General features: G+C 48.1%; 1 protein-coding gene across 2 annotated transcripts in view; it reads right to left on the reverse strand.

The window, feature by feature from the left end:
* The window catches only part of LOC125756354 (actinia tenebrosa protease inhibitors-like), a 99,766-nt gene extending 85,321 nt beyond the window's left edge, over window positions 1-14,445 (reverse strand). For both annotated transcript variants that reach the window (XM_049410979.1, XM_049410978.1), the window contains exon 1: window positions 14,332-14,445. The gene's annotated coding sequence lies outside the window, so the exon portion shown is untranslated. The remainder of the gene's footprint in view (window positions 1-14,331) is intronic.
* Between the last annotated feature and the right edge of the window lie 5,563 nt (window positions 14,446-20,008).

Genomic DNA, 20,008 nt, shown 5'->3' on the forward strand with positions numbered 1-20,008 from the left:
AAACGCGGCTCGCTGCAGCGGCCGCAAACGCGGCCGCTGCAGCGAGCGAAGTGCCCTGCTGTGACAGTTCGCGCTCGTCCTGTGTGTTCGTGCGCTTCGTGCATCCAGCTTTATGTATCAGCAGTGCACTTCAAGTGTCGAGCTGTGACGCATGATAGTTCGTGCTCGTCCTGTGTGCGTTCTTTTCGTGCGTCCTTTGGGCTCGAGCGACACACTCGCAATTAATAGTTGCTTTCCGTTCTTCGCGTTACATTACAATTTATTGCTATCGCATTCACTGCTTCGCCGTTGCGGCGAAACTGTGACATTTTTCTCTCTTTCTTTCTCTCTCTCTCTCTGCACGCGTTCTTTCGCGCATCAGAGTTATTGCATCCCACGCCGGACAAATCGGGGAACGTGTTCTGGGAGTGAAGCAAATGAAGAAGAGGACGAAGACAGCGCGTATCGGTTCATGATGATGATAATTTTGTTCGCGACTAAAGCAATTCCTCCGAGTACAAAGAGCTCCGCTGGTAAAAATTGCCATAAAAGGTATGACGTGAAGTTGTAATCACCGAAGGCCATGAAATCTGCGATTTGCATTTTATTTTAGTATTCGAGTTTGAAAAAGTCACAGTTTCACCACTAGGGCGAAGCAATGAATGCGTTAGCAAGAAATTGTAGTGTTACACGAAGTAAGGTTGGCAGCTAGCTGTTTTGTATCCGATCTCGCGTAACTACAAAACGCTGTTGTAAGAGAATACGGCCGCTCCAGGGAGAGATATTCTCCGTATGGCCACTTTTCATTGAGAGCCCAGCACGTAGAAGGGTGTAGGCCTCCACAGCTGGTATGGTGGTGCTGCGGCGCTAGGACAGTCAGCGCCGCGAGTAGCGGCCGCGCGCGTGATCCCGTCGTGGCATGCTGCGAACGCCGCTCTGTGGGAGCAGAGCGATTGCAATGCGGGACGAGCAGCGCGAGTGATTGTGTGGATTTTGCGGAACTTAATACGCAGAAAGTTATTCAAATAAAAGCAGGCTTCTTCGCGGCAGCGATCTTTACGCCGATGATCATGTTTACGGTGTTAGGGAGGAAACTGTGTCTGCAAAGGGGCCCTTCCAAGTCAGTTGCAAGTGTGTTGCTCAGATGAAGAGCGTCGACTAGGGCGTCCGTTGTCAGGTTATCAAAGTTTTATCAAGGTCTTGTATTCTTTAGATTAAATTAAAAGCATTGTGAAGAAAGAGATGCGCCTCCATTAAGTAGGATCGAAAACGCTTGGCTCGCTCGGCTCGTGCTTTTTGCCCCATTTATTGCGGGAAGATGTTCCTTTTCTTTTTGCATCCAATCTCGATATTCAGCCGGGGTTCTAGCTATTATAATCAGCCATCACCCGCGTCCCCTTCTTTCCCATAGCCTTTCCATAGCCTTTCCCATAGCACGCAGGCAAAAAGGTCGGAACATACAGGCAGAGTGCAGGGTTTTCGAGCTTCTCTCATCATCGCCCAAGAAGTGGGCACTGCATATGTGGGTTCGGTGCTTCACAAGCTGCCGAAGACCTCCATCGGGGCTAAAAGAAGGCAGAGTTTATAACCACGACGAGCAAATATGCGCAGTAATAGCAAGGAAAGCATTACGAAAATGAACGTCTGTTTATCTCGCACGCCACACCGTCCTCATCCGACGCTGTCATCACTCGTTCTCATGAGCCTTCCATATAAATCCATGTAATTTTATTTTTGGCAGCTTACAGCCATGCATGCAGCAATAGCATAGTTACACTCCTGTTTGACCGCGAATTAGCTTCGTCCTTTCGAGCTGCTATGGTTCCCCCCGTACGCACCCGCTCTAAGCTGCGACTGATTAGTAGCGCGCAGCGCCGCGGACGGCGAAACTTTTTCAGTCAAAACTGCAGCGCACTAGGCCTATACGAGCCGCCCGCTGTGATGGCTTTCGAGGTAGCGCGCGCGTCAGCGATCGCGACCGCGCCCTTAGATTCTAAATTCAAAGTTGCTCCTCACGCGACACTCCCCCCCCCCCCCTCCCGTCTTCGCGTCTTTTAAGGCTCGTTAAAGACGGTGGGGCGTTTTCTGTCTGCTTCGACGACAGGCCTCCCGAGTGGGATGATGTTATTGTATGCACCCTCCGAGCGACGGAAATGAGCCGGCTCGTTTGAACTCTGCTTCGGCCGCGTTCGTCGCCCCCGCTCGCGCGCTTTTACCCGCGGTAGGACGTGCAATGCGTGGGGAGATCTTACAAATTTCGACTTCTTACCGGAAGGACATGACGGCGACGGCAATGGCGACGGGAAAAACTTGTCGAGACTGTCTATTTTATTGCTATCGAAATAAAATGAACTGCTAGCTTGAAATTTACAATATATTCCTACGGAAAGCTTACATCATTGTGTGGCTAAAGCAAGTTATGCTCACGACAAATATCTCACCACCAACGGGTAGCAGCTAACACACTCTGGTACTGGGTAATTGCTTCAATTTGTCGTGCGGCGTACGAACTCTTACATCTTTGGTACAGCTACATGTGTTTTCAAAGAGAGAACGAAGCGATACTGCTTTGAGGTTGCGTGCTTCTTATTAAAATTTTTCTGCACACAATGAGAGAGTGTTTCTGCACACTTCTGCGTTGATACGCTCTTTTAGACACCGCAACCTGCTTTCAGCCTAGATATACATTGTAATAGGGACAAAAAAAACCATGCATCCAACCTGCCTCCTGCATACAGTGTAATCATGCATAACAAACATGATGATGTTGTTTTAGCAATTTTTTTCTTTTCAGTGGATCCAGAAAACAATTATCATGGTAAACGGGCATGTGCCAGTACTCACCACTGGTCCACTGAGAAAGAAGAAGACAACAATTAGCCCACGAAACGGCTGTGATGAAATGGTTATGTGGCACAGAAATTCGGTGAGTCCCACTACTCACTATAGGTCCATTCAAATTGAAGAAGGCAACAGCTAGCCCAAAAAATAGCCGTGAGGAGACGGCAGCGAACCGAGTACCCCAAGTACGTACAACGAGAGAATACTAGGGAACTGGAAAGGTAACGGCGACTGCGAAAAGACCCTGTAGCGCCCTCGTTTGGGCAACGCGCAAACAGGAGAGCGCGCGATGGGGAGAGAAGAAAATAAAGAAGGCGCTAGGCTGTGGCACGTGAAGCCACGGCTCACGTTCCTTGCTGGCACCGTCCGCTTCATGGCCTATCCCCCGGAGTGGGTTGCGCCAAAGTACTGAAGAACCAACCAACCAACCAACCTTGCTGGCATCGATTATCATTCGGGCGTCTTTCCTTCGCTCCTGTGGCATAAGCCCACAAGTGGTGACCTTGTACGAAGACAATGACTGACTCGAATGCACCCTCAACTGAACAAGCCTCACGTCTGCAGGACCTCTCGGCCGTGCAACTGCGTCTCCCATGTTTCTGGCCACAGGACCCGCAAGTTTGGTTGCACCAGGTCGAGGCGCAATTCTCCCTGTACCGCATTGCGTCGGAAACGACACGCTACTACCACGTAGCCTCATTCCTTCCTCCTGATGTTGCCAGCGAGCTCGCCGACGTCCTCTCCCACCCTTCGGATACTACACCATATCAGCACCTTAAAACCAAGGTGCTGGAGCGATTCATGCCTTCGGAACGCGTCCGCCTACAGCAGCTCCTTGCAGAGGCGGACCTTGTAGACAGACGCCCATCCCAACTACTGCGCCGAATGCGACAGCCTCTTGGGGAACACGACGTCGCTGCCCACTCAGCGTTGCTTCGCGAGCTCTTCCTCCAACGCCTTTCTCAGCCCATCCGCCTCGTCCTCGCGGCGGCCGGCGACGTCAACCCCGACCGCCTGGCGGAGCTCGCCGATCAGGTTCATGAAGCGACCTCCACATCTGTGAACGCTGTCTTACCACCAGCAGACACAGCGATTTCGCGCCTTGAGGCCCGCATCCACGAACTCGCCGCCTCCATTGCCGCACTCCGGAGCCCCCTGCAGCAGACTCGTTCGCCTCGTTCCAGTCGCCGAGCTCTTCCACGCCCACGAGATGCTTGGAGTCCCAGCCCTCCACCTATCTGCTGGTACCCCCGGCGTATCAGACACCGAGCCACGAAGTCTACACCTCCATGTTCGTGGCAGGGAAATGCCTGCCGGGATCACTGATGGTGGCGTGTGATCTCACTTCTCGTTCCAGCCACCATTTCATGGTCACAGACCAGCTATCGGGCGCCAGGTTCCTTATAGATACGGGCGCGGAAATTAGCGTTGTGCCCCAGACTATGGCTGATCGTTCGAAGTCACAGGGGCAAGTGCTTCGTGCTGCCAACGCCTCGTCTATAACGACGTACGGACTCGGATCTCTCACCATCAACTTCGGCCTTCGCTGCATTTTCCGGTGGGTTTTCGTCATCACAGGCGTGGTTCAACCGATCATCGGCTCGGACTTCCTCTCATACTTCGATTTGGACGTCAGCGCCTGGCGGCGCCGCCTCATAGACGGCAAGACTAGTCTGTCCATCTCGGGAGTCCTGTCCGGCATCGCTCCAATGGCCATCCGAATGCTGACACCTTCCTAACCATTCGAAAAAATCTTGGCGAGTTTCCCCGAGTTAACAAAACGGTGCAACCTCACTCAGCCGCCTAAGCATACGGTGCCACACCACATCGGCACCCGGGGCCCACCGGCAGCCGCTGGACCAGGCAGCCTGTTTGGAGCCCGCCTAGCTATTGCTAAACGGCAGTTTGACCACATGCTGCAGCTCGGCATTATATGTCCGTCGTCAAGCGCTTGGGCTTCCCCGCTGCATTTGGTGCCAAAGCGTGATATTGGTGACTGGCGTCCTTGTAGGGACTATCGAGCGTTGAACGCCAAGACTGTCCACGACAGCTATCCCCTACCTCACATCCAGGATTTTACATCGCGCCTCGACGGCTGCTCAATTTTCAGCAAAGTGGACCTTGTCAAGGCGTACCACCAGATTCCTGCCGAGCCCGCCGACATACCTAAGACCGCCATCACGACGCCCTTCGGGTTCTTTGAGTACGTGCGGATGCCTTTCGGACTCCGAAATTCGGCTCAAACCTCTCCAGCGGTTCATTTCCGAGGTCCCAAGCGGCCTCATCGCCAGCCGCTCGCCTGAAGATCATCAGCACCATCTTCGCGTTCTGTTCCAACGTCTACAGCACTACGGCCTCGTTGTGAACGCCTCGAAGTGTACTTTTGGCGCATCTCAGCTCGAGTTCTTGGGCCATCACATATCCAAAGGAATCCGCCCTCTCCGGTCCCACGTTAAAGCAATCCAGGATTATCCTCAGCCTAAAACACTGCGCCAATTACGCCAAATCCTGGGGCTTGTGAATTTGTCCAGGCGCTTGAGACCACACTGTGCCGAACTGCTACGTCCGCTCACGGACCTCCTTCGGTCAACCGCCGGCCCGTCCTCCGCCATTCCTTGGTCGTCAGAAGCCCAGGCCGCCTTTACTGCTGCCAATCAAGCGGTCGCTAACGCCGTGCTTTTTATTCATCCGCGCCGCAACGCCCCTACTCGGTTGCTGGTGGACGCATCTAGCGTGGCCATCGGAGCTGTCTTACAGCAGTGCATTAACTCCGAGTGGAGACCCTTGTCGTTTTACTCTCGGAAGCTACTTCTTGCTGAGACCCGCTACAGCGTCTTCGGCCGGGAATTACTAGCCATCTACGCTGCGATACAGCACTTTCTGCATTTTCTGGAAGGATGTTCGTTTTATGTGCTGACTGACCGTATGTTTTCCGCACTAACTTATCCAAGTACTGTTAGAAAGCAAATGCGAGGGTCCTGGGCCAGCTGTCTCCAAACGAGTTTTCCTGCTTCTTGGACTCCCCCCCCCCAGTTCGGAGAACGGATTAGACACCTACACCTGCTGTCTTTCCCTGAACTGAGCGCTTCGGTGGGGAGCTGGCTGCTACACGCGGGACCCCTCCGTGGGTCGCGTATTTGCATCGAGTGTGCTTTTGGCTAAGGCTGGTGCCTTTGTTCGTAAAAGGATTACCAGTTCCCCGAGGTGGCATTGTCTCCCCCCCCCCCTTCCGAACTGGTCGGACGTGAAGAGTGAGAGGACAGTGGTCTCTGGAGTGCCATCCTGGGGGCGGTGACCTATGTGCCGAAGAGACGGACCCTCCAAAGGCATGCACGTTTGTGATTGGACATTTGCCGCATAAGGAGCTATAGTTATGCAGCTCCAAAGGCATGCACGTTTGTGATTGGACATTTGCCGCATAAGGAGCTATAGTTGTGCAGCTCCAAAGGCATGCACGTTTGTGATTGGACATTTGCCGCATAAGGAGCTATAGTTGTGCAGCTTCAAAGGCATGCACGTTTGTGATTGGACATTTGCCGCATAAGGAGTTTCCCTGTCTTTGTATTGAAGCGTATTTAAGGAGCAGCAGAGCGTCTGCTCGGCACGGATCGATCGGACTAGATGTCGTTCTGACGATCCTGTCCTCTATGATGTTGTAAATAAACCTCTGTTAAGTTTCCTCAACGTCGGTCTCTCTGCCTCGGCTTCCTGCTGTTCTGGACATCCCTGGGCCTGCGGTACGTCTCCCGCCGCTCAGCTCCACGCTACCCCACGAGTCCGCGTCGGCCAACGTCCCCGCTCGTAACAACTGGTGGCAGCGGTGGGATGGATGCAAATACCCGGTCGTAACAACTGGTGGCAGCGGTGGGATGGAGCCGAATACCACCCGTAACAACTGGATGGCAGCGACGGGATTCTGCTCACGACAAGTCTCAACAAGCTCGTGCCAGCATCGGGATCGTCTCCGCCGAGATCATGGCTGCAGGGTGTGGTGAGTGCTTGACTTTTCTTCACTGAGATTTTACCAGGCTTTGTCTCGAAAGGTGGTAATTTTGGGTAACTACTCTACGTTGACCTGTGCATGGGAACGTAGCGTCTTAGTAGTAGTGAAGTTAGCAGCACTTGCAGCAACCATGAATCTGAAGGCACTGAAAAACCGCTTTTGCTAGAGTTAGCTAAAAGTTTGGGTTTGGATGTTCGAGAACAAATGAGAAAGCCAGAGATTATCGAGGCTATTGAGAACCTTGAGGCAGACGACGACGAGCTCTCAGAGTGTCTAGAGCTAATTGAGGAAGAAAGAAATGAGAGGCTTAGGCGCGAAGAGAGGCAGGCTCGGGTGCGAGAACGTGCTCGCCAGATGAAGGAGCTTGATCATGAAATTCAGGCGATTAAGTGGCAACTGGCACAGCGTCAACTCAGGATTTTCGAGATAGACGAGGACATTGTGTCTTTTCTCGTTAAGTTTGAAAAGGTCTGCGAAGATGTTGGTGTTAGCCGAGACCTTTGGTTGGAGAGGCTTGTCACGTTGCTACCGCGCGAAATTGCAAGCGTTTTGGAGCGCTTATCCACGGAGGAAGCGCAAGACTTTGATAAGGCCAAAGATGCCTTGTTGCGCCACTTGGGTGTTTCAGGTCCTGCTGACTGCGAAAGTCGGGGCAACAAAGTCAGCGCTGAAGCGCTTGAGGAGGACGCGCGCTGTAGAGCGCTTGAAGCTGAGAACTGTCGCCAGGCGTTAGAGGCCGAAGCCCGTAGTAAGGCGCTTGAGGACGCCAGGGCACTAGAGGATGAATCGCGTCGAAAAGCGCTAGATGTGGAAGCGCGAGAACAAGAAGCACTTCGTGTGGCGCGAGAGACTGAGGTGCTACGCAAGGCGCATGAGAAAGAAGCGCGTAGCAAGGTGCTAGAAATTGAGGCCCGTCTCAAAGCAGGTGAGGACGAGGCGTTTCGCAAGACGAAAGAGGAAGAAGCACTTCGCGTGGCGCAAGAGGCTGAGGCGCTCCGCAGGCCGCGTGAGGATGAAGTGCGTCGAAAAGCGCTAGATGAGGAAGCGCGAAAACAAGAAGCACTTCGTGTGGCGCGAGAGACAGAGGCGCTACGCAAAGCGCGTCAGATTGAAGAGTGTCAAAGGCGCGAAGAGCAGGAGGCCGACTTCGAAGGCCAGAGAAAAGGGGCTATCCACGAAAGCGATAGAACGCCCGAAGCTGAAGAGACATCTCAGGGAGAGCTGGCTGACTTAGAGAGTGTCGGGACTACCGTTGGGTCAGACTCAGATATACCTAGTAACGGCCCAGAGGACAAGTCAGTTCAGCCGCCTAAAGTGTTGGCAGCGAATGTTGAAGGCAGCGCACTTGAGAGTACTAGTGCCGAGACTATGAGCGCTGCGAGCCGTTCAGTAAGAAAAAGGCGCCGACGCAAACAAAAGGCGAACGCAAAAGAGACCAGTGGCGGTAAGCGTGCTAAGGCGCTAGCCAAACGCGACGACCGCATTCTTCGAGACGCCAAGATAAAGGCTAGGCCTGAAATCCCGAAAAGGCGTGCTAGGACAAGTTCCAAGTTGAGAGTCCCGCGGAAATCTAGATCGGACGTGAGGCGCGTCGCGAAAAAACGAATTTCAGTGAAATTCAGACGCCAAAGTCACCACCTGATCTCATCCTTTTCACGACCTAGTCGAGGCAGGAGCGCAGGGAAATGTCGCGTACGCCGGAATCGTGACAAAGGCTGTCCCTCACCGTGGTTAAAAGCTGACGGCTTAACCCGGAGGGGCACAATGGGCAAGCGATGCCCTTTGTCAGAATCGAGAGGCCGCGGGTCAAAAGTCGCCGCTACTGAGCGCGTCGGACAGGTTTGTTCTTTGTTCATTTGTCGAGACCGGACCCCTCGAAACCTGTGGCATGCGCGTCTCCCCAGAGTTCGTCTAAAAGGGTGCGTTTGGAGACACCCTGGGATAACCGCTAGTGTGTTAATGTGTACTAACGAATTGAGGAGTGAAATTTTGTAATTTGTCACTTTCCTCCTCATTGTAGCAGACTTTGAGATGTTTGTTTGGTTATTTGTTTGTTTTGTTAATGTTTCTTTTCATGACCGTTAACGCTATAGTGTAAAGAGCTGTAAATTGTTTTACGGAGATGTAGGCTGAGTTGAAAGCCTCCGTTTTAAGTAGTTTTGTTTCGACAGCTGGAAACATAGCTTTTAGCGCTCGAGTAGAGGAGAGCTGTTCGTAGTGGTTTACAGAGATGAAGGCGGAATGTTAAAAGCCTCTGTTTAACGTACTACTGATTTGTTTTTCGTTACGTGTTAGTATGCGCGTCAGTGTAATTTTAGTTTCTCCTTGTTTTGTGTTAAGCGCGTGAGTTTGATTTTCAGTTTTATTTCGTATTTAGTTTGCAGCGTTTTGTTTTCTTAATGTAGTACTCATTTGCCAAGTGCAATGAGTAAAAGGGTTTTAGCCGAAGGCTAGGGTTGTGTGCGATTCAGGGAACTTGATGGCGTCGGGTACTCTGGCTTGTGTATTTAGGTTCATTTTTTTTGTGACAGGTTTACAATTGCTTTTTTGTTGTTGTTGTTGTGGTCGTGCTTCATCACGACATGTGTTTGTGAATTTGAGCAGCCTATTTCAGGTTTGGTTGTTGGAATTGCTGCTGCTATTGTAATTGAGAACAGGTCATTTTGTTTGGAGTAAAAGCCTGGTGGGTCTCAGGGAGAGAGTACGGGCGCTCGCCTGCTTGGCGGTTGGGTTCTCGCGTGGTTGACACAGGTGCTGTCTTTCGAGAAGGAATGTTGGCCAGCAGAGCGAGAAGCTTTTCTCCGAACTTGGACGACGCTACCAGATGTTCGAGATCACCGGAGGTGGCGGAGGAATGTAGCAGAGCAGCATCGCGGTGTGTACGGCTTCAGCACATCAGCATTGTCTTCATCGACCTCTCCCCACAAAGGTGATTGACCTTTGTACATCGAGGTCTCGGCCTGCCGCCGGGGAAGCTGTTACAAAGCAAATGCGAGGGTCCTGGGCCAGCTGTCTCCAAACGAGTTTTCCTGCTTCTTGGACTCCCCCCCCCCCCCAGTTCGGAGAACGGATTAGACACCTACACCTGCTGTCTTTCCCTGAACTGAGCGCTTCGGTGGGGAGCTGGCTGCTACACGCGGGACCCCTCCGTAGGTCGCGTATTTGCATCGAGTGTGCTTTTGGCTAAGGCTGGTGCCTTTGTTCGTAAAAGGATTACCAGTTCCCCGAGGTGGCATTGTCTCCCCCCCCCTTCCGAACTGGTCGGACGTGAAGAGTGAGAGGACAGTGGTCTCTGGAGTGCCATCCTGGGGGCGGTGACCTATGTGCCGAAGATACGGACCCTCCAAAGGCATGCACGTTTGTGATTGGACATTTGCCGCATAAGGAGCTATAGTTATGCAGCTCCAAAGGCATGCACGTTTGTGATTGGACATTTGCCGCATAAGGAGCTATAGTTGTGCAGCTCCAAAGGCATGCACGTTTGTGATTGGACATTTGCCGCATAAGGAGCTATAGTTGTGCAGCTTCAAAGGCATGCACGTTTGTGATTGGACATTTGCCGCATAAGGACTTTCCCTGTCTTTGTATTGAATCGTATTTAAGGAGCAGCAGAGCGTCTGCTCGGCACGGATCGATCGGACTAGATGTCGTTCTGACGATCCTGTCCTCTATGATGTTGTAAATAAACCTCTGTTAAGTTTCCTCAACGTCGGTCTCTCTGCCTCGGCTTCTTGCTGTTCTGGACATCCCTGGGCCTGCGGTACGTCTCCCGCCGCTCAGCTCCACGCTACCCCACGAGTCCGCGTCGGCCAACGTCCCCGCTCGTAACAACTGGTCGACAGCGGTGGGATGGAGCCATATACCCGCTCGTAACAACTGCGTAACAACTGGTTGCAGCGGTGGGATGGAGCCGAATACTCGGTCGTAACAACTGGTGGCAGCGGCGGGATGGATGCAAATACCCGGTCGTAACAGTACGTGCCCCGTGAACTCTGCCATCTTGCTTATATATCGGAGTTCACGTCTGATATCCGCCACGTGAAAGTAGCTGACAACACCGCCGCAGATGCCCTTTCTCGTATATTTACTGTGACCTTAGCAAAGCTTTTGACGTTGTCAGCCATTCGCTGCTTTTGGATAAACGTGCACACTTTGATGTTGATTCTTCAATTGTAAATCTCCTCCATAGCTATCTGCTTGATAGATCATGTTATATTGCCGTTAATGGCGAAATGTCCTCTTTGTAGAAAGCTACTAGTGGGACTCCTCAAGCCGGTACTGGGCCCACTCCTCTTTTTAATTTATGTTACTGATGTTTCTTCTTTCATTCGAAATTCTTCTTTCCTTTTGTATACCGATGACCTAAAGCTATTTAAGGAAATTCATTCAGTTATCGATTGCCGCTTGCTGCAATCTGATTTGTGTTCTTTTTTCTGAATGGTGCAGGAGCAATAACCTCTCCCTAAACATTTCAAAAACCAAGGTAATGAGTTTCACTCAGAAAACACCTAGTGTGCCATTTTTATATTCTGTCAATTCTGTGTCGTTGTGTAAGGTATGTGAGATCAATGATCTAGGTGTTCTTTTTGATAGCACTTTACACTTTTCTGCCCACGCTAAGCGTATTGCTTTGCGGGGTCTTCGCACCCTAGGCTGTGTTTGCAGAATGTCTAGAGAATTCCGTTCTCTTATACCCTTCCGAAAATTGTACACCGCGCTATGTCTTCCTCAACTTGTGTATGCATCTGTGATCGGGAATGGCATTCCTAATTCCAGCAGCAACGCCATTGAGCGAGTCCAGAAAAAATTCCTAAGCATTTACAACCATCGTTTCGCTAGAAATGAATCTGGATCTCGTTCTAACGTTGCTGGATTATCATTGCCACCACTTTGCTGCCGACGAAATCGCGCTGATCTGTTATTTCTTCACAAGCTTGTGCATGGCATCATATCCTGCCCTGTACTGTTCAACTGTCTTAATTTCCGAATTCGACGTGAGCTGACCGGAGAGAATAGACCTTTTCATGTAACTGCCTGCCTCTGTGAACATTCGACCATTGGCAGGATACAACGTCTTTACGATGCTTACTTTTTAGAGCTCGGTGTTTTTCACAGCTCCCAGCCGTTGTTCTACTCCGAGCTTTGCACTGTACTTACATAGCCTCGTACACTGTTGACTTTTTTTCTACCTGCGCATAGTTGTATATGTGCAATTTTATAACATTTTTAAATGCGAAGCATTTCTTAGCGAACGTCTACGACTTTGAGCGTATCTATCTATCTGTCTATCTATCTATCTAGCCGCCTACGACTTTGTGCTCTCCTGGCCGTTTTGTTCATGGGATGTATACCAAATTGGTATCGCATAACATGACTGTATGACGAACATAAATGACTGGTAATAACATGAAAATCATGATATGCATGTCATGTACAGCATGATTTACATGCCACAGTCTTGGTGCTCTTGCGGTCGTTTCCTTAGCTTGATATATACCAAAATTGGTATGGCTTGACCAGAGTGTATGGCGAACATATGTAACGGGAGATTATATGAAAATCATGACACGCATGTCATGCACAGCATGACTTACGTGCCACGCTCATGGTGCGCTGGCGGACATTTCGCTGTCTTGATATACATCAAAACTGGTATTGCGCGACATAACTGTGTGACGAACATAAATAACAGGAGTTAATGTGAAAATCACGACACGCATGTCATCTATACCATGAATTACGTACAACGCTCATGGTGTGCTGGCGGCCGTTTCGCTAGCTTGATATACGTTAAAATTGGTATTGCGTGACATGACTGTGTGACGAACATAAATGACAAGAGTTAATATGAAAGTCATGACACACATGTCATGTATATTATGACTTACGTGCCACGCTCATGATGCGCTGGCGGACGTTTCGCTAGCTTGATATACACCTAAATTGGTATTGCGCGACATGACTGTGTGACGAACATAAATAACAGGAGTTAATATGAAAATCGCGACACACATGTCATGTACAGCATGACTTACATTCCACGCTCATGGTGCGCTGGCGGACGTTTCGCTAGCTTGATATACACCAAAATTGGTATTGCGCGACATGACTGTGTGACGAACATAAAAACAGAAATTAACATGAAAATCATGACAGACACGTCATGTACAGCATGACTTACGTGCCACGCTCAGGGTGCGCTGGCGGCCGTTTGGATGGATTGATATACACCAAAATTAGTATTGCATGATGTGACAGTGTGATGAACATAAATAATATGAGTTATTATGAAAATCATGACACACGTGTCATGTGCAGCATGATTTACGTGCCACGCTCAGGGTGCGCTGGCGGACGTTTCGCTAGGTTGATATACACCGAAATTGGTATTGCGCGACATGACTGTGTGACAAACATAAATAACAGTTTATATGAAAATCGCGACACACATGTCATGTACAGCATGACTTACGTGCCACAGTCATGGTGCGCTGGCGGCCATTTCACTAGGTTGATATACAACAAAATTGGTATTGCGCGACGTGACTGTCTGGCGACCATAAATGACAGGACTTAACATGCCAATCATAACGCGCATGTCATGTAGGGCATGATTTATACGGCACGCTCATGGTGCGCTCGCGGCCGTTTTGTTAGCTGGATATATACCAAAGTCAATGTGACATGACCTGCGTGCGTGTCGAATATAAATAGCAGATCAGGAATCGTATATATGTACCAGAATGCACATTTCATTAGCATGGCATATACCCGATTGTACATGCATGCATTCCTGACAAAAGTGCGATATATACTGAACTATATATAGATGGCACAGCATGAATGACTTATTTTGCCTCAATGACAAACAAGACGATATATGCAGCTCTTTGCTGGCTGCTTCGCATTACTTCGATTCCCACATTGCGTGGGATCTGCCGGCTTTTTTTATCCCTGATATTTCATTATGAATGTTGGCCTTTGTTTTTTCTTGTCTTTTTGTTTTTTTCGTGTGCCAGTACGAAGACCTTACGATTGTTCGTGGGCACGTTAAATAAACGTTTGATTGATTGATTATTAATAATACTATTATTATTATTTATAAAGTGTCCACCGAAGAGCAAAGCAAGGCTAGCGATTCAGAAGGCGATGCGAACGGGGACCGATTGCGCTATCGCGTTCTACTCTAGAAGGCAAGGCTCACGTGTCCTCGAGGTTTTTATGGCTCAAAATATGCTCGTGAAAATTCACACTTGCATTAACCGTCCTGGCGGAAACTAGAGTGAAAGATCGCTTTTGAGTTAACGCTAACTCGTTCGTATTTAAGTGGTCCAGAAATTTATATATAAAGTGCTGGTGTCGGAGTACATATGTTCAAACCTGAATCAATCAGTGGGTCTCATGTTTCCTTTTTTTGTGTACTTTCAAGATGGGTAGCATACAGCAACTAGGATTTTGTGCGACTGGAGTACCACAGTTCCTTATATTTTGCAAAAAGTTTATCATACCTTATTTGAATGGCGGTCGCTGTCCAGAGACGTTCTTGCTGCTGGAACTTGTAAACTGAAACCTTCTAGCCCTGATATATATATATATATATATATATATATATATATATATATATATATATATATATACATACGTACGAGGTAGTAAAAAGGAGAGGAAAAATGTTGATGCACGACGAAGCAATGACATCTCCTTAGTTCAACTTTATTTTGACAGGAAGAGGATGAGAGTGCAGCATCGAAAGTAACATCCAAACGTAGCACTGTGTCTACTAACCACGCATGCATAGTTTGTCTAGTTCAGCAAGGGCATCTAGACTAATCAGATATGTTGAAGGGAAAGCCATTCACCTTAGCTGTGTAAAAAAAAAGGTCCAGAAAAAGCAGTACATGCCAGCCTAAAGACACCTGCCTTCTCACTTTATCACTGTCTAAAAATTCCCAAGCTATAATTTTGGATTTAGAGACACTGCGATGTTGTAGTGGATGTATATTACTACGTAAACCACTATTGTACCTTAATATTTGAAAACTAATTGACTGGTGCACTGATTGTGTGAACGTTGCTGCTTTATAGAGGTGAACGGTTTGAAACAACATTTTTCACTGAAGAGAACCAAAGGTGTGTGGCACTAAAAATATTTTTCCAGCTGGTTCACCTAAAGTGTACCCATTGCTAGCTAAGCTAGCAGTCTTTCTACCCTCTCTAATTCACAAGCCCATGCTCTGGCAGGAAAAGAGGTGCAATGATATATACAAGGAAGGTTAAACTGTACTTTCCCCTTTAGGGCGTCATCAAACATTGACATGTCAAGAGTAGAAATTGTGGGCCTGTAATGAATGGGGTCGCAAAAGTTATTGAAGCAGGCTGACCTGAGAAATAGTTAAGATAATGCTGTCAGTTTTTTTATTGTTTCAACCGCATCGTTTAGTAGGTCTCTATTGTTTAATGGATGACACTTTCTACGTACTAGATCATGTGGGTTCCCACTTCAAGACGCTGCACATAACAGAGCGTCTACTCTTCCATTTCCTTGAAGCACTTGCTTCTCTTTTCTGGTTTCCATTTATTTAGTCTATCATGTTTATTGCGGTGGAAATTGTCACGTCGATCCATTTTACTGTGCATACCATTGGGGCCAAATTATTCATGCATGACCGTGGAGGCGACGACAATATGATTGGAATTGCCTTCCCGCATCGCTTGTAACAATTTCAGATCATGACACATTTGTGACTGTATTAGCCAATTCTTTTAATACCTTGTAGTTGTTTTCATCTCATATGCCATATTTGTATCTCTATAAATAAGAACATTACACTGTCACCTGTTGTATTGTCACCTGCTGTATTGAATTGTGAGAACGATTGTTGTATATTGAGAAACATTCCTCTTATTTTTTTACCAGAATGTATCCTTCTATTTTCTATTTTCCTCTTTGCCATTTTGATATTTGATATTTTTGTATTTTTTTGCCTATCATAATCTGTTGTTTAATCAGGAACATTGTTTTGCCTCTTTGTACTTACAAACTTGTTCGTTATTATTTTTACCACTCCCCTCTGTAATGTCTGTTGACCCTGAGGGTAAAATAAATAAAAAAAAAATAAAAAATAAATGTGAAGCATCCTTAATGTGTTTTCTGTGTCATTGATCGAGAACATTAGCTCCTTCACAACTCATAATCTGCCTATCCAAATAGATTTCTGTAGCCCTGAGAATAATTTGTCACTAGCATACCAACTGCGAAAGATAAAGAACCATTCAAGTGCATCATGTGATGGTGTGAAACGGTTTCATTTGTGAAAACACTCAATTTTGCTGCAAGAGCGAAGCAGTGAATGCCATAGCAACAACTTGGCATATTGTACGAATGAACCAGCCTTAACGTGTATGACTACTTTTTTGATGTCGACTGGCGTAACTCAATAAAACGCTGGCTCGAGTAAACGTGACCGCTGCAGCGAGCAAAGCGATCATGTGAAGACAACTCATCTCTGATCCTTACAAATACATATATGGCGTGCGACCACAGTCGACCACTCCCGACTGGTCAAAGGACGGAGTTTATGCCACGGCCATACATACCCCCTCTGAGACCCTCGCATGCGCCTTTCCAGGGATGGAGACGGCCGACGCGTTTCATCTCCGCTCGAGCATTGAGTGTCAGGAGAGATCGCACGCTTTCACTCTCACATAGAGCGTACCATCGTTGGAGCGATGTTATTGATTTCGAGTTTAACTGAATTTCACGGCAGCAACCGGAAAAGTCTGCTGTGAGTGTACATATAACTACAAGCATAGCCGTGCGCCATTATCTCCATCAGGCGGGACAAATATCACCGCAGCGCGTCCCCCCGCCCACTTTTGTCGTATGGACAAGAAAACCAGCTTCGCAATGGATGCAGAAATGAAACTGAAGCGATGACGCGGACAACACAATAACTTGCCCTTATATCCCCAGTTTGTTAGGGTAAATGCGGGAAGTAAGGATATCTTGGAAACAAGCATCCCTGCCCCATCGTCGTTAAGCGACGATGGGACAGGTCCGACAGAGGAAAGGTAATGAACAGACTTGGCGTCAGTTTAAGTGACTGGCGCCCTCCGTTCACTTGGCGGCCCACTTCGATTATTGCACTGTGCGACATTCCTCCGAGAGAACATACGCTGTTTCATGCTGGATGGATGCACAGCTCGTTTGCTTCCGTTTGCGCCCCTCCGCCCAGCCACTCGGTTGTCGCCTACGCGTGTACATGAGGCCCTCGTCGCCAGTTGTAATAACGCAATAGCCTTATCAGCGAGCACGGCTGTGAATAAAAACAATTATGGGGGCTTCGCACTACTTCTGCGAAGCCTGAAGGAAAGATGGAGCTGGGCGGCTATCCTTGTGTCTCTTTCTTTCTCTTTCACTCTGTTTCTTGTAGCTCTTTTTGTATATGTTCTTTACCGTGTCTTTCTTTCTGCATCTATATGTATTGTTTTCACTTTCTCGCTATTTGCATATTCTTTTCTCGTTCTTCGTTGTCTTTCTCTCTCTCTCTCTCTCACTATATATCGTTTCCTCTTCCTATCTCTTTCAGACAAGTCTACCTGCTCACACTGCTTGTTTCGCACTCCTTGCTTGATTTCTACCTGTACGTCGGGTGGTGCTTTGAAATTGCAGCATTCGCAGGTTCATTCATGTTCTGTACTAAAACATTACTGTTGGAAAGAAGATCATGCGAACTTAAGGCACAATAGGCTCAAGAATCCTCATTGGCATTCTGGGTAGATACTAATCTTTTTACGAGCTACTTAAGACAATCTTGCGTCAGCTGCTTGAAGTGCTTGGTTTCGTTGCGTCTTCTGTAGGCATTCTTCCGACTACCTGATCATACGTGAATGACGCAGTGTCCCCGGTCGCGTTCAGAACTTTTGTAAAATATATAGTATGCTCTTCCAATCGCAGACCTAGTGGTTGAGTGCACTGTAATTTACCAGCGTGCATCAGTACAGTCTTAGGTTGCATCCATCTCCATGGCGTCGACAATAGTAATGCAGAACTATGGATGGCACTCCCGGTGCTGTCGATAGCTGTGTACTACCGATAGCGCTATCTATAGTAAGTACTATCGATAGCATAACATCAACAGCGCCAACTCATTGCAGCATAAACTCGGATCCCCGCTCGCGTAGTACAGAGTGGAGCTGAAAGAGCAGGCTGAAGGACAAGAAAGTTGACATGCTTGTGTTCTACACCAGACAGTGATTCGCTGACACATGATCATAAAGTCAAACTATTCAGTTGCAGCGGAAAGGAAGCCGTTACATGTGTTAGAACTGCGCGGCTTCAAATTTATATTGCATTTTATGATTTCAAAATAAACAATTATCAAGAACTATGTTTATTAATTGAAAGATGTAACTGGTTGCTTTTGAGTATCAATTTATCGAAGGACATATGCCGGAATCTTCACGGCAGAAATAACTTCTCTCGCCAAAAATTTCCCCTAATTTAAGCGAAGCTGATAGTAGGCTATCGCAAGTATTTTGGCCATTTGGCAAGCCAGCAATAGCATCATTATTCACACCATTATGGGTAGATTGTCACGTGGTTGCGACGTTGAAGAATGCTTTAGCAAGAATGGGAAATACGAAGTTTTATTTGGTCGAACTTGTGTCCAGAAATCAAAGCTCAAGATACAAGCGATACACACTGCGCACTGATAGCGCCGAGAACAGTCGCCGACCGTCGAGTAAACTTATAATCGGTAGAACGCTTCGTCTTTTATACATCAGTCATCAAACCTTCCAACATTATCGCTGGTGCTCGCGTAAACTCTCCAATAAACTTGAATATTCGCGTCCGACGTGTAATCTTAACAAAATAATCTCAAACAATCGCGAAGCTTCCAAACATAGCGGCGCGGTCAGCGTCAAACGCTGCTAACACTCTTTTGGTGCAACCAGAATACATTTAAACAAAGCAATAAACACGCGTGGCAGTAATTTAGCTAGTAAAATTACCGATGTTACTACCGATTGGACTGTCGATAGTTTGTCAATATTAGCATTATCAATCGTTTGTTTACACTATCGATACAAATAAAAAAAAACTATCGGTGCTATCGATAGTCAATTTACCGATAGTTCTGCATCACTAGTCGACGCTCATCAGATCGCGGAGTCATGCAGTCACAATGAATCAAACTTTACTACTGCGTAAACAAACTTTTCTGTGGCGAAGAATGAGCACAACTGTTTGAACAGCAAAGGTAGAAAAAAAGTCGGTGAAATGAAAGGCGAGTGGCCTCTTCTTCCCGGGTCACATCAACTGCACATACTTCTGCATTAAGTTGTTCCTTAAAGGGACAATAAAGGCAAATAACAATTTATGTCAAAGTGAAAGGTCAATGCATGACAACGTCTAAAACGGCAATATTATCAACAGCAGTGCACTACTTACCGAGAAATTAAGCTAAATGTATCACACGATAAGCGCCACGAGTGGGACATTTTGGAATTGATCCCGATGACGTGAGAGATTCACACTACATTTAATTACTCGTAATCAAGCTAGCTGCAATAAAAAATTTCACCATCTCCCACTAAAAGGAACCATGTGGGGATGCGAAGGAGCGCATGGGTCGACTTAAAGTTCCGTTCATCACGGGCACCTTGCCCGATGTTAACACGCCCTTCCATGTGGAGCACACCATGAATTCACTGTAGTTGCTTTTGCTATTACTCGTCCCGAACTCTTGTTGGAGCACGCCACGCGGCTTCATCGCGCGTCTAAACGTGTTCTCCGACGCCATCACGTGATTGCTGAGAGATTGTAAGGGGGAGGGGCCACGGCGTCTTACCCAGCCCCTTACACAGGCCCGAACGCGCTAGCACGTGCCAGCACACGTGGTTTTCTCTGTGTTACGCCAAGCTAGGACAGCATACGGCAGCCAGGGCCCCTATAGTGCTCTGCACGTATCATCATCAAGGTGGTCGAAGAACAAGACGAAGAAGACTTCTCCTTGGCGCGAGCGCGCGCTCTGCACGTATCATCATGAAGGCGGTCGAAGAACAAGACGAAGAAGACTTCTCCTTGGCGCGTGCGCGCGCTCTGCACGTATCATCGTGAAGGCGGTCGAAGAACAAGACGAAGAAGACTTCTCCTTGGCGCGAACGCGCGCTCTGCACGTA

The sequence above is a fragment of the Rhipicephalus sanguineus genome, chromosome 11 (genome assembly GCF_013339695.2).
Source record: "Rhipicephalus sanguineus isolate Rsan-2018 chromosome 11, BIME_Rsan_1.4, whole genome shotgun sequence".
Lineage (NCBI taxonomy): Eukaryota > Metazoa > Arthropoda > Arachnida > Ixodida > Ixodidae > Rhipicephalus > Rhipicephalus sanguineus.